The 17280-nt window shown below is 45.8% G+C and overlaps 2 long non-coding RNA genes across 4 annotated transcripts in view; one reads left to right on the top strand and one right to left on the bottom strand.

Moving 5' to 3' along the window:
* LOC112547151 (uncharacterized) overlaps window positions 1-17280 on the bottom strand; it is a 50199-nt gene that overhangs the window by 24929 nt on the left and 7990 nt on the right. For 2 of the 3 annotated variants that reach the window (XR_012902855.1, XR_012902854.1), the window contains exon 2: window positions 5178-5263. This is a non-coding gene — a long non-coding RNA (uncharacterized LOC112547151). Of the gene's footprint in view, window positions 1-5177; window positions 5264-6973; window positions 7042-17280 lie in introns of all 3 variants that reach the window. The other variant, XR_012902856.1, reaches the window with a different exon arrangement.
* Window positions 9056-14032, top strand: LOC112547150 (uncharacterized). The gene is made up of 3 exons (XR_003090892.2): window positions 9056-11364; window positions 12879-12937; window positions 13431-14032. It is a non-coding gene; the product is annotated as an uncharacterized LOC112547150 (long non-coding RNA).

Here is a 17280-nt window from a genome sequence, read left to right on the forward strand (position 1 = left end):
GAAATTCAAGCAGCCAGTGTAGACAGCTGGCAAGTTTTTCCACAAAAGCAGATGATTTTGCGGAAAAACTTGCCAGTCTAGACACAGCCCAGGAGTTTTTCAGGATTCTGGAGATATCCCAGAAAAACTCTTCTGCATCCAGGGATGTGTTTGTTCTTCCGCTTTTTTTAGTGGAAGAGCAACCGTGCTCTTTCAGTAACCTCTATATTCCTCTTTCCACGAGGAATAAGGGGGCTTCCAAAAGAAGGGGTTTTTCTGACATTTGGTCCAGTCTAGACAGGCCAAATGTTGGAAAAACTACTTTCTACAGAAGAATTGGGGGGAAAAAAGCAGCAGTACAAGGGTTGGGGATAGCAAGTGATGGAGAGGAGGAGAATAGAGAGGAAGGGGCGGGGCGGTAGATCTTGGCTTGTTCTGTCATTTAAAAAGTGATCTTGGGCGTAAAAAGGTTGGAGACCATGGATCTAGATGCTGGTTGGTCCTGCCATGTGGGCAGGGGACTGGACTTAATGATCTCTCAGGGTCCCTTCCAGTTGTAGTACTCTATGTAGTATTCTATGGAAGAGTGTGACCCTTGATCACTTAGAAAATTCTTGGAGTGCCTCCCCCCATCAAAAATTATTGCCCATCCATGAAGAAAGCACTGCACCTAGACCTTGCTATACTATTGGTAATTGCAAATGTTCACAGTGAAGCAGAACTCATGTCTAAAGGAAGTAGCTCTAACAAGTAAGCTACAGCTAAAAGAAGCAGGCATTTTTACAATGACCTGTTCACAATGGGACTAAATCAGGCAATGTGTGACATGTTAAAACATGCTAAAACGTGTTCTATTAGTTAAGTAATCTACATAGAAATAAAGTGAAGAATCCATTTGGCAATTCCATAATACTTCTTCCATTAGACCATGCAGTGGGTCGGAGAGGCTGCCTACTGACCATGAGGGGGAGCTGCTCCTCCCTGAGCCTTGGTGGGCAGCAGCTAGCCCTGACAAGACACCTGACCAGAAACCAAGGGGAGGGGCCAGCGATGCACAAGGTCTACCAAGGAGGCCAATGAGAGCCCAGTGGCTGAAGGAGCCAGAAGCTTTCCCCCTGCTCTCCCTGGAGGAGTGGGACCCAGGTGAAGCAAAGGACTAGCCAGGGCTCCCAAACAACATGGACGGACTATTTACCTGGCCCAGGAGCCAAAGCAAGGGAGCCCTGAGGACTGGCCTGGAACCCAGGTATAGCCACAGGGGGAGTTTGGAAGTAGCCCAGGGAAAGCTAACCACCTGTTGGCTGAGCCAGAGCTAAGGCAGCATTGTGGAGCAGATCTCCGCTGACCCACAGTAGACTGCTCTGCTGCTACCAGGGCCCTGGGGTAGGACACAGTGGAGTGGGAGAGCCTGCATCCCCCCTGCTACCCTACTCTTGGTGGCAGTCTCCCCCTTTGGCTGTGCCTGAATAACCGCCTGCACCCACTGTTGCCACGCCCTGAGCAAGGGTTTGGCTTTGAACTGTACATTTAACTGCTGCCATGCCCTGAGCAAGGGCTTGGCTCTGAACTGTTTGGTTAGTTACCGCCTGCCCTGAACTGAGGCCGGGCCAGTAGGACTGTTTGTTTGCCACTCACTCTGAACTAAAGGCGAGCTTTTGGACTCTAAGTTGCAGCTTGCCCAGTGAGAGGGCCTACGCTTGGGACCTCTGCCATTGCTAATTCCCCAACTGACGACACAGCACATAGTGGGTCGGAGTGTCCGCCCACTAACCACGAGGGGGAGCCGCACCTCCCCAAGTGCAACCCATTTACAGACCAAAATATACTGGAAGAGTTTTTCTTTCAAGAACTTATACCCACCAGATTCAGTCCAAACCAAAATTATTAGTCCTTATTTAGGAACTTTAATCTTAAGCATGTAAAGTCTTTTACTGGTTTCTTACTAGACACTATAGTCCTTTATGAAACAGCTTGTTCTGCTATTGTTGTCTTAAATTTATTTGGAAGTACCATCATATAAAGTGAAATAAAACAAATTCTCATAAGTCTGAAGACTTTATTAGTAATACTATCCTAAGTAACAGATGCCTTTGTTACCTCTTAATAGTTTCTTCTCATCATTTCTACCTCTAAAGCCAGATAGACGCAAGGCATCTGAGATAAAAAATAGACCAAGCATTCACAGTCACTTGGAAGACTCCAAAAGTAACAGGTGTAATATCAAGTATATATCAGAAAGAATTATTTGCTTTTTGTTATCTACATAATACATCAGTGAATCCCAAATGTTTTAAAAGAACTTCTTCATACTTAATTATCATATCATATAATAAGCTTAATTCTGATTTTACAGAACTTTTGAAATTAATGCCAGCAATGCCCTTCTGCCCTGTATATTGGCCAAACTGGACAGTATCTACATGAAAGAATTAATGGACACACATCAGATATTCAAAAAGGTAACACACAGAAACCTTTTGGGGAACATTTTAACTTGCCCAGGCACTCATTAATGGATCTCAGTCACCATATTGTTTCAGGCCAATTTCACAAGCCAACTCCACAGGGAAGCCTTAGAACTTAACTTCATTTACAAGTTTGATTCCTATAAACAAAGGCATGAATAAAGACATTGGCTGGATGGCCCACTACATTCCACATTCTTATTATATAAAAAACCAAACAATGGGTACTTAAGAAAAGTTAGTACCTTCTCCATCAGCTTCATGTAGCATGGACACTCTACTTGACTATTTCTTTCCCCTTTTTTTCTTTTTTTTCCTTCTTTTTCTCGCTCCTCTCCCCCTCCACCTCTATTTACTTAGAAACTGGACCTTTAATAACTCCATTAATCTGAAGAAGTAGGTTGTGCCCACAAAAACTCATGATACTATGTGTTGTTCGTCTTTAAGGTGCTGCAAGACTATTAGTTGTTTAAGTTTTTCCAGTTACAGACTAACTCGGCGACCCCTCTGAAGCTTTTGAAATTTGTTAGTTTTTCCTCTTCTTTTTATAGCACTGGTTACTCAGTGATGGTGTAACTATGGTGACAGAATATTAACCTTGTTTCAGTTGTAAGTTATTCTTTGCTTATCTTACAATAAGAGTTATTTCTTGAATAAATGAAATTAAGAGAATAAGGAGGAAGAATGTAAAAATATAGGTCATTTTATGGTAAATGGCTACATCATTTTAATTTCCTCTTATAGTCGTAGTAAAACTATTAATCACAATAAACTCATTTTGTCTAAAAGCAAAGGTAATACACTGGTCCATGTAAATCACTTTATGGCCTTCATAGAATGATGTTAGAATACCTAAACAGGTGCTGTAATAAATTTCCTCTTTTGGAACACTGCTTGGCAATGAAGGTTACCTAGGGGTGGGTGTGATTAGTGCCAACTATTCACAAGAACAGTCCACTTTAATTTCTGTAAAATGTACCTGAATACCATAAACATTGGTTCCATACATCCTGCCCCTCAGTCTGAATAGATATAGTGCTAACATATGTAATAATATGCTCAGGATACTTCTAGAAAAATTCCTAGCTCCAGTTCTTATAAGGTTTCCTGCTATTTACAGAACTGAAACTAAACAAAAAATGAACACTGAAGGATTATTAATATATTGTACCTTTTAAAGTATTGTTTCTTTGAGCAGCAATTTTGGCATATGCAGGTACATCAAATGTAAAATACAGTAGGGTTGTACATATTCCATATTATGTCTCTTTTCCTAAATTTGGCTATGACTGTGATTTGGTAATATACATAGCTCTGCTTAAATGCAGCAATATATGATAGAAATTTCATTTTATTTCACATATAAATAAATTATGTTGTCTGGGGAAGTCTTACCCACTTATCCAAACATAAACCAATTACTGAAATCCCGTAACAGTCTGGCAATATAGATATACTAAAAGGGCCTCTGTTTTATTCTAAAAAGACCCTGTGTGCTACAATCCAGACTATAATTCCCATGAGCCCTTGGAACAAAAGAGGTAGGAGGGACTCTTGTGAGAGAGAGAGAGGAGGCTCTCTCTATGTGCTTGAAGAAGAGGCCTAGCAGTCTGGGACTCTGCCTTGCAGTTTGGAACCAAAGGGGGAGCCAGGCTGCTGCCAAGGACATTGACCCAGTGGAGGGGCTGTTGGAGTGCAGCTACTACATGCCTGTTGGAACTGGGAGTTAACAAGCTGCTTCCCATAGGCACAGCATGAGGCAGTAAGTTTGGGCCTTGCTGGAAGAGTGCTGCCTGGGACAGAGCTGCTGTTTAGCCTGGACTAAATCCTCACTACAGCTGCAACATCAGTGCCCAACGCAAGCAAGTATCTGGGACTGAGTCTAGGGGTGTGCACACTCTGGGGTGGGGTCACTGTTGTCTAGCTATATAAGCTTCAGTTATTGTTATGTGTTTTGTTAATGCTATTCCTTGCTAATCTGTTAATCCCTGTTTAGTTAAGTAAAGATGGTTTATTTTAAAGTGTTCTATTAGATGTATATGATTTGTAGTTGTTCTGGAATTAGATCCAGCTTTATGTTGGAATGAGTATATTCCTGGAGGCTCTCAAGGCACCAGTGTGTGTACAAGGCCAGCCAGGTGGAGGCACCGCCATTTTACATTCATTGCCAGCAAAGGGACTCCAGCAAGGGGGTGCATAGGGCTTTCCCCAGCTAAACACCATCACCACTGGGGTACTCAGGATCTCTTTTGGGTTAAAACACCAGGCACACCTGTGAGTGTGACCTGCTCCCCAGTAACCCGGGGAGGAAAAAGGGGGTTACACATGTCATAGATACAATCTACATGTCAAAGGTACCTACCTCTCTCATTCCTCATAAAAGTGTTTTCATCAAGGCTTTAGGGAAAATTGGTGACTTCCCTTTTGTTTTATCTTTACAATAATTCTGTTTAGTTTATAGTTCAGTAACTAGCGTGTCTGACTCTAGAATGAATCAAAAATATGCACATTACAAATATATACAAGATCAATTTCTCTACTCAGTACACTCCGGTCATCTGAAGAAGTGGGCTGTGCTCACGAAAACTCATGATACCACCTACATGTTTTGTTAGTCTTTAAAGTGCTACCAAACTATTTGTTGTTTTTTAAGTTTTTGCTGTACAGACTAACTCAGCTACCCCCTTGAAGCTGTTTGTTTATGTTAAAATATTTGAATAAGTTTCACTGTACCTTAAACAGTTTCTTGTGTGTTGATTTCTCAGTGGCTTTGTAATTGGTGTAAATGCTCTTGCAGATAGATCACAGCTTGTGTACTCCTGTAAGAAAGGATGGGAAAATCTAGTCTTAGTGTAGTGGAGTAACTGTTCTGTTCTACAGAAAATGTGAAGTTTGATACAGATTTTAACCATGTAATAATCTGACCCTGGTTCACAAGTAATGCAATTAAATGCAAACTGAAGAGCAGTCTCCATCAGCAAGACCCTGAGGTGCTGATTTTTATCTTCCAAAGTTCAAGACCAAAATGTCTTGCAGATGGCACAGCAATCCTTCTGATGGCCCTGTCCTATGCACTTCAAACACACAGTGTGAGGATTGCTTCTGGGCATACACTTGCTGCAGGTTTCACAGGCTTTGAAGCCTGGATATCCAGGTATGCCCTGGTGCTGAAGAAGCAGGAAACACTTTCCCTTCCCCTCAGAAAAGGAAACATAATCTAACATTAATTAATTGCTTAATTAACTGTTAATAAATGTTAACTACTGAGGAACTGTGTCAATAGACTGCTGCTTTTTTTTTCCAACAAGAGCACAAGGAAGTTCTAGCTAACTGTCACTGGTGGCAAGAAGGAACTGAAGAGGGTGTAGGTCAGCAGGGCTCTGTACTGGGCACCATGAAGGCGTGCTTACAGGGGGTGCCCGGGCTGACTTAGGACCACAAAATTTGGTATACACCTTCCTCTTATCATAACTTAAAGAAGCATAAGTAGGATTTGGTTGTGCAAAGAAAATGAGATGTACCTGGAATAGGATTGCTTCTCATAAAACTATACAGAAGAGAGAATGAATCACCAGAGGCAGAAAGCGTCCCCTGCCCCCAGATCTACACGGGAACATTGCTGGCTGTTTCCCTTCATCAGGGAGCAAGGGGAAAACGCTCAGTTTGCTGCATTACTCACTCTGATTGGAAAGTGCAGGGGGCAGATGAGCTGTGCACTTCAGTCTTGTTCCCTGACAGGGGGACACAGGAGAAGAACAGGTAGCCCTGGTATGAATCTTGGGTATACCCACTGTCTTAGGGTATGTCTATGTTGCAATTAAAAATTGTGGCTGTCCTGAGCCGGCTGACTTGGGTTCACAGGGCTCGGACTGTGGTTCTATTTAATTCAAAGGTATACATTAGGGATGCGAAGGACTAGTTGACTGTCAGATAAGCAAATGCTTATCGGACAGTTGACATGCTTCTCGATTAGTCGCTTCCCCTCTTTCCCCTTCCTCCCCCCTTTGCTGCCTCTATCAGAAAGAGGCAGCAAGGGCGGGGGGAAGGAGGTACTTCAAAGCGTCAGTGCCGCGTGGAGCCTCTTGTGCACTGGGGCACTGAAGCCCTGTACTCAGGGCCTGCCCGAGGTATTCTGGCGCCGCGGGTCCGCCCATGGGGAGCGGGCCCGCTCCCAGGGCGCACGGCGCATGTGCGGCCCAGCTATGGCCGCTGGTGCGCAGCCCGAGGCCCGCCCCTAGGGCTCATGGGGCGAGTGCGGCCCAGTGTGGCCTGGCTGTTGCTGCTGGCATGCACGCCGGGCAGTGTAGGAGTGTAGGGCCCTGCTGCCGTGGGGGGAAGGGCATTGCTGGCCGGCGCCATGGGGATGCGGGCAGCCCAGCGCTGCGGGTGCCGGGCGCACAGTGTCTGATGGCAGCTGTAAGGGACGCTGTGCGCCCCTTACATCTGCCATCAGGTGCCCCCCATCGGTTGGCGCCCCCGGGCAGCTGCCCGGCTCGCCCATGCTTCCATCCGGCCCTGCCTGTACTTACCTACTCTTCCCTCGGTCTCCCAGCACTTTTGGGGCACTGCAAATCAGCTGATCCACGGCATTCAAGCTCTGGGAGGGAGGAAAAGCTGGGATGGAGCACAAATCAGGTGATTCACAGCACTCTGAAACTGCTGGAAGGGAAGGGGAGGAGTAAGTGCGGGGCTCCAGTGTCCCAGAGTAAGGGGCACAGAGAGGGAGTACGCAGGCCACAGGTTGCCCACCAATTATATGGATGGTATAAAGCCATCTTACTGCCTCCTTCCCAACACTGTGACTTCTGTGATGTCTCAGAAGACACAACACAGAATCTGCCCTGGAAACTTCAGAGTATGGATGGCATCAACTGCTCTTGCTCAGATATATAAAAGATGGTTGTTGAACCATTTTGTTAACAGATCCTGTCTTCCAGAGCTTTGTTTGTGATGGTACACAGCACACCGGCACCTTTTTTTGGGATCACTCGCACCGCACCACTTTCCCTCGGGCACAGCCCCCTGCCGCCCCTGGGAGCACTCGCACTGGGCTGCTTTCTCTCAGCACAGCCCCCAGCCTGACTGACTCCTCCTTTTCGCTTATGCGCATCAATATGTTGACATGTTATAGGAAGAAGGGTGGGAGAGGCATTTTTTCAAATTTACTTTCCTCAAGAAATGAGTACCAGCACACTTTTTTTTTTTAACAAAAAAAGCACTGCTGTCTTCTTATGACACCTTCCCCTCTATCAGCTATGGATTTTCTATTCACTAATCCTCTTTATATCATCAGAAATAATTTATTAACATATCAAATATTACTTCCTGTATTCCCCATATCCTTGCCATGCTTCTCCCATATTTTAAGGAATGGTCGTCTTCTGTAACTGATTCCCATCATTCAAGACCATTTAGAACATGCAATAGTACTTACTTTTATTTTAAATCCTTCTTCTCATAGGGTACAACTACACAGCACCGTTATTTTGGAATAACTGACATTATTTCAAAATAACAAAATGCACATTTATACAGCAAGCCATTATTTTGAAATAACATTGAGATGGAGGACTTCTTACTCCGACTCGTGTAACCCTCATTTCACGAGGAGTAAGGGAAGTCGCCAACAGCCAAATTAAGCTATTTTGACTTCAGTTACACAATTGATGTAGCTGAAGTTTTGTATCTTAATTCAACTTTTGCCCTGCACCGTAGATGTGCCCTTAAACTCCTGGGCTACGTCTAGACTAGCATGACTTTCCGCAAATGCTTTTAATGGAAAAATTTTCCGTTAAAAGCATTTGCAGAAAAGAGCGTCTAGATTGGCATGGACGCTTTTCCGCAAAAGCACTTTTTGCGGAAAAGCGTCCGTGCCAATCTAGACGCGCTTTTGCGCAAAAAAGCCCCGATCGCCATTTTCGTGATCGGGACTTTTTTGCACAAATCTCAGCTGTCTACACTGGCCCTTTTGCGCAAAAGCTGTTGCACAAAAGGACTTTTGCCCGAACAGGAGCAGCATAGTATTTCTGCAAGAAGCACTGATTTCTTACATGAGATCATCAGTGTTCTTGTGGAAATTCAAGTGGCCAGTGTAGACAGAGCTACTGCGGCCCTTTAAAATCGGCAAGGCCATGTCACACCAGCGTCCTAGCTTCTGCTGGCACTCCACCTCCTTGCGCCGCAGTTGCACACAGGCAGCCCGGCACTGAGAATCGCCGCAGTTCCCCCTCCCTGGCAGCGCTCTGCTCCTCTGCCAGCTGGCGAATTGGATGGGGCCGTACTGCCCGTAGTGCAGGCTTCAGCCAGCCCGTTACAACAGCCCACCGGGCCAGTCCACTCCTGCACTCGCCAGCTGGCAAAATCTACTCACCGTGGGCGAGTGTATTTGTTGAGCCCTGCTGATTAGGGCCTTCCACACTCTATTGTAATAGCCAATGATAATAATTGTTCTTCATGATAGGAAAATAAGGCAGTCATGTTCAGTCATCACTGAACTTCAGAAATTTTCCTTAATTTCTAAACTTGTCACCTAAGCAACAACTTTTAATAAAGGATTCCAGAATACAATAAAACTCCAGTGGTCCAGCATCCAATGGTCCAGCACTCCTGATAGTCCGGCACCATCTGGAACCCGAAAGGGCTCCGGGCAGCCGGACAATTGGAGCTGCTCTGCCCCAGACTTCCCCGAGTTAGCCGCTGGTCAGTTTCAGCAGCAGCTGACTTGGGGAAGTCTGGGACAGAGCAGCTGGGGTGCTGTCGGGTTGGTCCCACAGCGCCGAGGGGCGCAGCCCCCCCCCCCACTCCACCCCAGAGCCCTCATAGCCCCCCCATCCGATAGTCCGGCATATCTGATAATCTGGCACCCCCTGGATCCTAAAGGTGCCGGATTATCGGAAGTTTACTGTACATCGCAAGTTTTAAATGTAGAAGACTCACTTTGGATTTTTCCAAGGACACTTGCTTGATTCTTGAAGCACTGAAGCATGTTTGCCACAAAGAATTTAGGGACTGCTGCTGCTGCGTTAGCATTAAGCTTAGCATTAGCTTTATTTAAAGTTCAATTTAATTTTACTTCTCTTTGTTTGAAAAGTCCTGTACAGTACAGATGTTATGGATTCACTCATGCCCAGAGAGATTTGAGACTATTTGGGAAGGTATGTAGAGATTAATATTTGTAGGAACGGATCCATTTTGCGTGACAATCCATCTTAGATTGTGTTCAGATAGATTCGTGGCAATGAATCCATCTCACTTTAGTCACTTGCAAACAGAGTAAATATAATTAGATTGAAAAATTCAAGAACATGGATAACTATTTAAAACAACATTGTCACCTAGCTCAGCTTATAATCATATTCAGAAAAAAAAATCTCTTTAATCTCCAAGAGTCTGGAGTTTTCCATAGTATCCTATCCTTATGTTCTACTGTTGCTATTCTCCAGACAAGGAGATGAGGTCAAGAGGGCCTGGTGCCTCGGGTAAGTTCCTCTGGTACAGTGATCCCCAACCTTTCGTGGCTGCCGGGTGCCCAGGGGCGGGGCCATTCACGTGCCAGGTGTCCGGGGGCGGGGCCACTCACGCTCTGCGCTTCCGGGGATGGAGCCACACATGCGCTGCATGCCCGGGGGTGGAGGCTACCCACGCGCCCTGCGCCCGGGGCCGGCACCACGCATGTGCTCCATGCCTGGGACAGGGGCTGCCCATGCGCCACGTGCCCGGAGCTGGCACCATGCATGTGCCGCGCGGTGGGGGGGGTGGGCCAGCCCAGATGTTTTGGCGGGTGCGCATAAATGCCCCAGCGGGTGCCATGGCACCCGCAGGCACCGCATTGAGGACCACTGCTCTGGAAAATTAGATCTTTGCATGTGTCACACGCAATAGGAGGTTACTCACCTGCCTGTAACTGACATTCTTCGAGATGAGCGTCCCTGCGGGTGCTCCATATCAGGTGTTGAGTGCCCAGCATTTCGTCGGATTTTTCTGAGCAATGTATCTGGGGCTGCGCATGCGCGAGCCTCCCTCAGTACTATCACTGCGCCCCCCCCCCCCACCTTCAGTTTCTTCTCTATCCGGAACCCAGCAAATAATATATAATTAAGATATCATAGGGGCATTCCAAAGTAGAGGGGAGGAAGAAAGGGTAATGGAGCACATCCAGGGATGCTCATCTTGAAGAACGTCAGTTACAGTAAGGTGAGTAACCTCCTTTTCTTCATCGAGAGGTGTCCCTGCGGTTGTTCCACATCAGGTGACTACAAGCAATATTTTCTTACGGAGGCAGGGACTTCGGATCAGGTAAGTATGCCATTTGTAGTACAGCTTTTGCTAGTTTGGTATGCTGGAGGGGTCCTGAGGTAAGTGCCTAATGTTTTGCAAAGGTGTTTTCTGACGACATGCAGTGGGATTTTCCTCAGGTAAGAAACGGACGTGGCAACTGCCCTTGTGGAGTGTGCCTGAATCGGAATTGGTGAAGGTATGGGTTCAAATGGTGGTTTTGTGAGGGTTGTTAATACCAAGTATAAGTCACAAGGCCCTTGAGGGGGTGCCACCTATGGTTATAGAGCCTGGAGACCTTTCAAAAATCGCTTGGTTACTGGGTGTGCAAAGACTGTAGCGTCTTTCACTGTTATGTGGAAGGTTGCAACGGCTGCTAGGTGGACCCTGATTGAGCTGAGGGAGAGATGTGAGTGTTTGAGGTGTAGCACGTATTCCAGTAGATCAGGAAGTGGAGTGTCTTGTGGTCATATGTTACGAGAGGTTGCCCAGTGAACAAATCGAATCCATTTGCTCATGTATGTTTTTCTTGTTGCAGGTGCTCTGCTTTGTAAGAGAACATCACAGACTTGTTGAAAGCACTGCAGTTTTATGCCCGTGAACCATCTAGGTACCACACCTTGAGATGGAGTGTGCGAAACTGTGGGTGAGGATACATAATCCCTTGTTGACAGATAACGTTGGGATCGTTCGGAAGAGTGATTGGTTGATATATTGCTAGCCTGTGTAGGAGGGGAAACTATGGCTGTTGGGACCAGCAGGGTGCAATGAGGATAACTTTTGCTTTGTTGTTCAGAATCTTTACGAGAACTCTGTTGAGGAGAGGAAACAGAGGAAAATCATAATGTAGGAGTGCATTCCAGGTTATAACAAGAGCATCCCTGGAGGACTCTTTCCCCATGCCCACCCTGGAGCAATAACGTGGGCATTTTTGTTGATTGAGGTGGCAAATACATCTATATCTGTGAAACCCCATTGGTTGAAGATGTCGGTGAGGAGTGCATAGTCGAGTTCCCATTTGTGCTCTTGAGGCAGGGCTCTACTGAGGGCATCTGCTGTTGAACTGAGGAGTCCAGGAAGGTGGCAAGCGGGTATGTGAATGTCTCAGGCTAGACACCAATTCCAAAGTGCTATTGCTTCCAGGCACAGTGTGAGAGATTGGGCACCACCCTGCCTGTTTATATAGAACATGCATGCGGTGTTGCCTGTGTATGTTTTTACGTGTATTCCCGTGACATTGGGTAACAGTTCTTGGAATGCCAGGTGAACTGCCCTGAGATTGAGGGCATTGAGATTGAGGGCATTGATATGGAGCATGCGGTCTGCCGGAGACCATAGGCCGTGTGCTGTGCAGCCTTCTGTATGAGCATACCAGCCCGTAAGGGATGCATCTGTGGTGACAATTACAGGGGGTCCAGGATTCCAAAGGGGATGCCTATGCACATGTTGCATGATTTTGTCCACCAGTGTAGGGATGTGGTAGTGTGAGCACTTTGTTCATATGATGGACGTGTATACTTGCGTCGGAGCCAGCCTTGGAGGTTTCTCATAAAGAGACGTGCATTTGGGACCACAGAATTGCATGATGCCATGTGACCTAATAGTTGAAGGAAGTTGTAAACCCTTACTACTGGTATCTCTTGGAGCAATTCTGCGAGTTGACTGATGCGAGTGAATCCATCTATTGGTAGAGAGGCTCTGGCTGTGATTTGAATTGAGCTGAGCTCCGATGAATTGGATTGTTTGGGTTGGTGTGAGTGTTGATTTCCCGTAATTTATTAGGAAGCCTAATGACTGAAAGCAGGTTATCACAGTGATGGTATCTTGATAACAGTCTTGACTGGTCCTTGCTTTGATAAGGCAGTCGTCTTAAGTACAGGTAAATTGTGACCCCTTGTTTTCTGAAGTGAGCAGCGACAGCTGCTAGCATCTTTGTGAATACCCTTGGTGCAGTGCAGAGACCAAAGGGCAGTACCGTGTACTGGTAGTGTTGGAGACCTAAAGTGAAATGAAGAAAATGTCTATGAGGGGGCAAATGGATACATGAAAATATGCATCCTGCAGGTCAAGAGAAGAAAACCAGTCACTAGACTCCAGAGCTGAGATAATATTATTTAGCATGACCATTTTGAATTTCTGTTTCCTTATGTATTTATTTAGTAACCGAAGATCAAGGATTGGCCTCCGACCGCCTGTCTTCTTCTCTACAAGAAAATAATGTGAGTAGAAATCGGTTCCGTGGAACTCTTGAGGTACTGGTTCTATGGCTCCTAATTTGAGAAGGTGGTCAATTTCTTGTTGTAAAATGATTTCGTGAGAGGGGTCCCTGAAGAAGGACAGAGTGGGTGGTTGGGGAGGAGGGGAGAGAAAAGGGATGGTATAACCTAGAGAGATGGTTTGAGTTACCCACTTATCAGTGGTAATAGATACCCAATTTGAAAGGAAAGGTAATAAACAAAATAGGAAGGTTTGGAACCAAACTCAAGCTCTGGTGCATGTGGTGTAGTTGTACATCTCTCGACTGTTGTTTCAAATTTGCTTGCTGGGTTGGGATGAGCGGTTGGGGTTATTAGTCTGAGGGTGCTGTCTGTGTTGCCCGCTGTGCCCCCTGTTGATATGGGGCATGGTCTTGTCTCTGGTACTGGTAAGTGAATTGTGGGTACCTAGGTCTCTGATATGGTTGGTACCTGTACTGTCTCTGTCTCGTCATAGGGGTTTGGATACCAAGTGACTGCAATATGGATCTGGAATCTTTCATCGATTGGAGCAGTTCATTGGTCTTTGCAGAAAATAGCTTTTCTCCATCGAACAGAAGGTCTTCAACTGATGGTTGCGCTTGGCAGGGAAAAGCAGAAGAGGCTCATCTCATAGTGACTGCTGTTGCCGTAGTCCTTGTAGCTGTGTTTGTTGCATCAAGTGCAGCTTGCAGGGCTATTTGTGGTATCTGGCCTTCTGAAACAAGAGCCTGAAACTGTGCCTTTTTGCTGTCAGGGATATCTTCAATAAAAGTATTGAACTTTGTATAATTATTGAAGTCATATTTACTTAATAAAGCCGCATAGTTCGCCACTCTCATCTGAAGAGTGGCAGAGGCATAAACCTTCTTTCCGAACATGTCCATACGTTTATTGTCCTTTTTGGATGGGATGGAATGATTTTGGCTTTTTGTTTCTCTGCTATGAGGGAGTTGAGTGGAGGGTGAGAAAAGAGGAATTGAGAACCCTTGGGGGGAACATAGTATTTTCGATCAGCTTTCTTGCATGTTGGTGGGATGGATGCAGGTGTTTGCCATAGGGTTTTAGCGGGCTCCAAGATAGCTGGATTAATAGGAAGTGCCATCTTTGTTGCTGTACTGGCCTGGAGGATGTTAGTGAGTTCATGTTGAGAAACCTGAATTTCTTCCATAGATATATTCAAATCAATAGCAACTCTTTTAAATAAATCTTGGAAAGAGGAAATCATCATCGGTGGTATGAGTAGCAGGTGATAACAAAGCCAACTCTATGGCTGAGGCTGCGTTTGAATGTTATGTAGAAGCCAACATCGGAGAGCAGTGGCTTTCACTGTCAGTTCCCTTCATAGAGGTGTGGGGTGACAGGTTTAAAAGAGAGCAGGGTTTCGCCATATGCTTCGTCTTACATGGTCTCTTTTTATATTGTTGAGGTGGTTGATTGAACATTTTCCACTATGGGAGGAAAAGCATAGGCGGTGGCTCAAAAAATAAGGAGCCCAGGGAGCCATTTGTGCTCTAAGAAAATCTGGTTGCGGCTGATCAGCAGACCATGTAGAGCCCTCCATATATGGCTGAGGTGAAAAAGCAGGTAAATATTCCTCATCGTCCTAGGGGGGAGGAGGGGAAGTCAGAGTAATCAGAGAATGGAGATTGAGGATGTATATTATCAAATTATGCGAATGTAAAGTGGGAGAGATTGCCAGGTCTTTGTGGTCCTTGTGGCTAATGAGGGGAGTATGCAGCATGGATAGCTCTGCTGACTGTAAACAAAAGTTGCCCTGCTCATCTGAGGTGTTGCCCCTGGTAACACGAGAGGGGGGCCAGCACCCAGCAGCTGATCTATGAGGGGATTCCTCGATGCTGTGATAGGAGCGGGAAGATCTCCTATGGCCCGTAGTAGGGCGTGAGGCAGGCACTGGAAGACCTGATGCCAGTAAAGGGTAGACTTTTTTGCCTTTTTATTGCCCTTTCTGTGCTCACCCAAAGTGCCAGGGATGTCAAACCTGCTCAAGCTGTTATTGCCTGAGCACTGTGTATTTCTCCCCTCAGCGTGCAGCTTTCTGGGCTGCTGACTCAGAGAGCTCATCCCTGCCTTTGATGGCTTAGGGAATGTTTGCCTCATAGGTGTATTGCTCAGACCCAAGCCCGGGTCAGAGGTATGGTGTTTGTCCTTGTCAAAGAATGACATTTTAAATCACAGCTGTCTGTTTTTGCGTGTTTTTGTCTTAGCGCAGTTGGTGAGGCATTAATTTCTTGCAGAGCCTGCAGCTTTCAAAGCCGGGTGGCTGGAGATCGCAGTTCAGGACTGCGGGCGGTTGGGTTTTTCTTTTAACTAACTCTAAACAAGTAAATTAGTTAACTACTAACAGGAACTGTGGAAATAAACTAACTCTAAACAACTATTTGAAGAAAGAAGTTTGTGAGGAGAAATCTTTGCGAGAGCAGGAGAGTTCCATCTGAAACCGGGGGGCGGTGCATGCACAAGAGTACTGCGGGAGGCTTGTGCACGCTACACATGCACAGCCCCCGATACATTGCTCAGAAAAATCCATGGAGAAGCGCTGGAATGCTCAACACCTGATGTGGAGCACCCTTAGGGACGCCTCTCGACGAAGAAGCCACATTTTCTACTTTCTCAGTTCACATGAGAATCCTGAAAGTTATATGCAATAAGCAGGACTCGCCAAGCGGCGGCGAGCCCCGCTCGTCAGCCACATGGTTTTGCGCCATTCTGCGCATGCACAGATAGCTCTGAGCCGGCTCTTCCGGGTTGTAATCTACTCACCCATGGTGAGTAGATTCCATTATTTGTCGAGCCCTGGCAATAAGTAAACTAAAAATTAAATTGTGGTGTTACTTTCTGCTTTGCTCTTTACTGCAAAGCATCAATATGAAATAATTTTACACTTAATCCTTGGCTGCTTATACCAGTTCAATGCCCAAAAGATGGGTTTGAGAATGAGCATTCAGAAGAAACTCCTTTTTTAAAGGCTTTGGTTATTTCTGATTTATTTAAATCAGCCTCAAACTGTAGCAAATTGTATTCCAAACTTTTTGGTGAAAAAATTATTTGACTACAACTGGAATTTTTAAAATTCAAAATATCATTTGGGTCTCATTCTAATAATCTTTGTCAACACTTTGGGGTATTTTTGTATACAGGTTGAACCCTAGTCCGGCAACATCCGTGAGCCAGCATGATTTTAGTTAGCTGGATGTCCACTTACCATGGGTGTGATCAAATTTTAGCTCTAATTTACCCCTCAATGTCTTCTAAAATCCCAGTAAGCAGTGGAAGTGTTCGTAATGCTGCTAGACAATATTGACCTCCTGTGACCCGGTAAATTCTCTAGATCTGGACTAGAGAGGTTCAACCTATATTTAATGCCTTTAATATATGGTGAAGAACGAGGAAGCTACAGCTAACCTCACATCCGCAATCCTCAGGGCTATCACCAGTGATGAGGCAGTTGTTATGACTATTTCCCTGTATCAAGAGCAGACAGCAATGAGCAGCATTCCTCTCAGCAGGACAACATGCTCTCCATATGAAGCAGCTACATGAGAGCAGCTGCAGCTCCCACAGGAGAGCCTGAAAGGTAGTCAATGCTATATCATTGACAAAACTAGACTGGAACTCAGCCTCAGATAGGGTAGCCCGAGGCTCATGAAAATTTTCAGGCAACCTGACAATCTGAAAAATACTGGATTTTAGCCATTGGACTTTCTTGCACAAGAAATCCCTGTCAAGCGTCCACACTGTCCTCTTGCACAAGAGCTCCTGCACAAGAGGGCTTACACCTGTTAAAGAACAGCATAGCTCTTGCACAAGAAGCCCTCTCTTACCACGCCTTACTGTAAATTTTCTTCTGCAAGAGCGGGCGGGCAGTGTGGACACTCTGCGGATTCTTGCACAAGAATGGCAGTACTAGTGCAAGAAGCCGCGAGTGTAGACATAACCAGTGTGGCATGTACGATTACCTGCCCTGAGGGCGGGTGGCATGTGTGCATTTGGTGCAAGGAACTCCTGGCACCCAGACTGCGTACAGGCTTTGGAGGCCAGGGTGGCTGAACTACAAGAGCTAAGGGAGGCAGAAAGGTATGTTGATGAGACTTTCTGGGACATTGTAGAATTGTCCCACCTCCAGTCAGACACCCCTGCCCTGTTAAGGAGAATGAAAGGCTCAGGGTAGGAGAGCAGCAGCACAGGGAAACCTTCCCATAGTTGGGACCCTCCTTTCACATGATGTTGGGATATCCTCTTGTACTGAGGTTACTTCTCCATGGGAGGGAACTCCAATCATTAGGAAAAGGCAGATGTTAATAATG

Source organism: Pelodiscus sinensis, chromosome 3 (assembly GCF_049634645.1).
Source record: "Pelodiscus sinensis isolate JC-2024 chromosome 3, ASM4963464v1, whole genome shotgun sequence".
Classification (NCBI taxonomy): Eukaryota; Metazoa; Chordata; order Testudines; family Trionychidae; genus Pelodiscus; species Pelodiscus sinensis.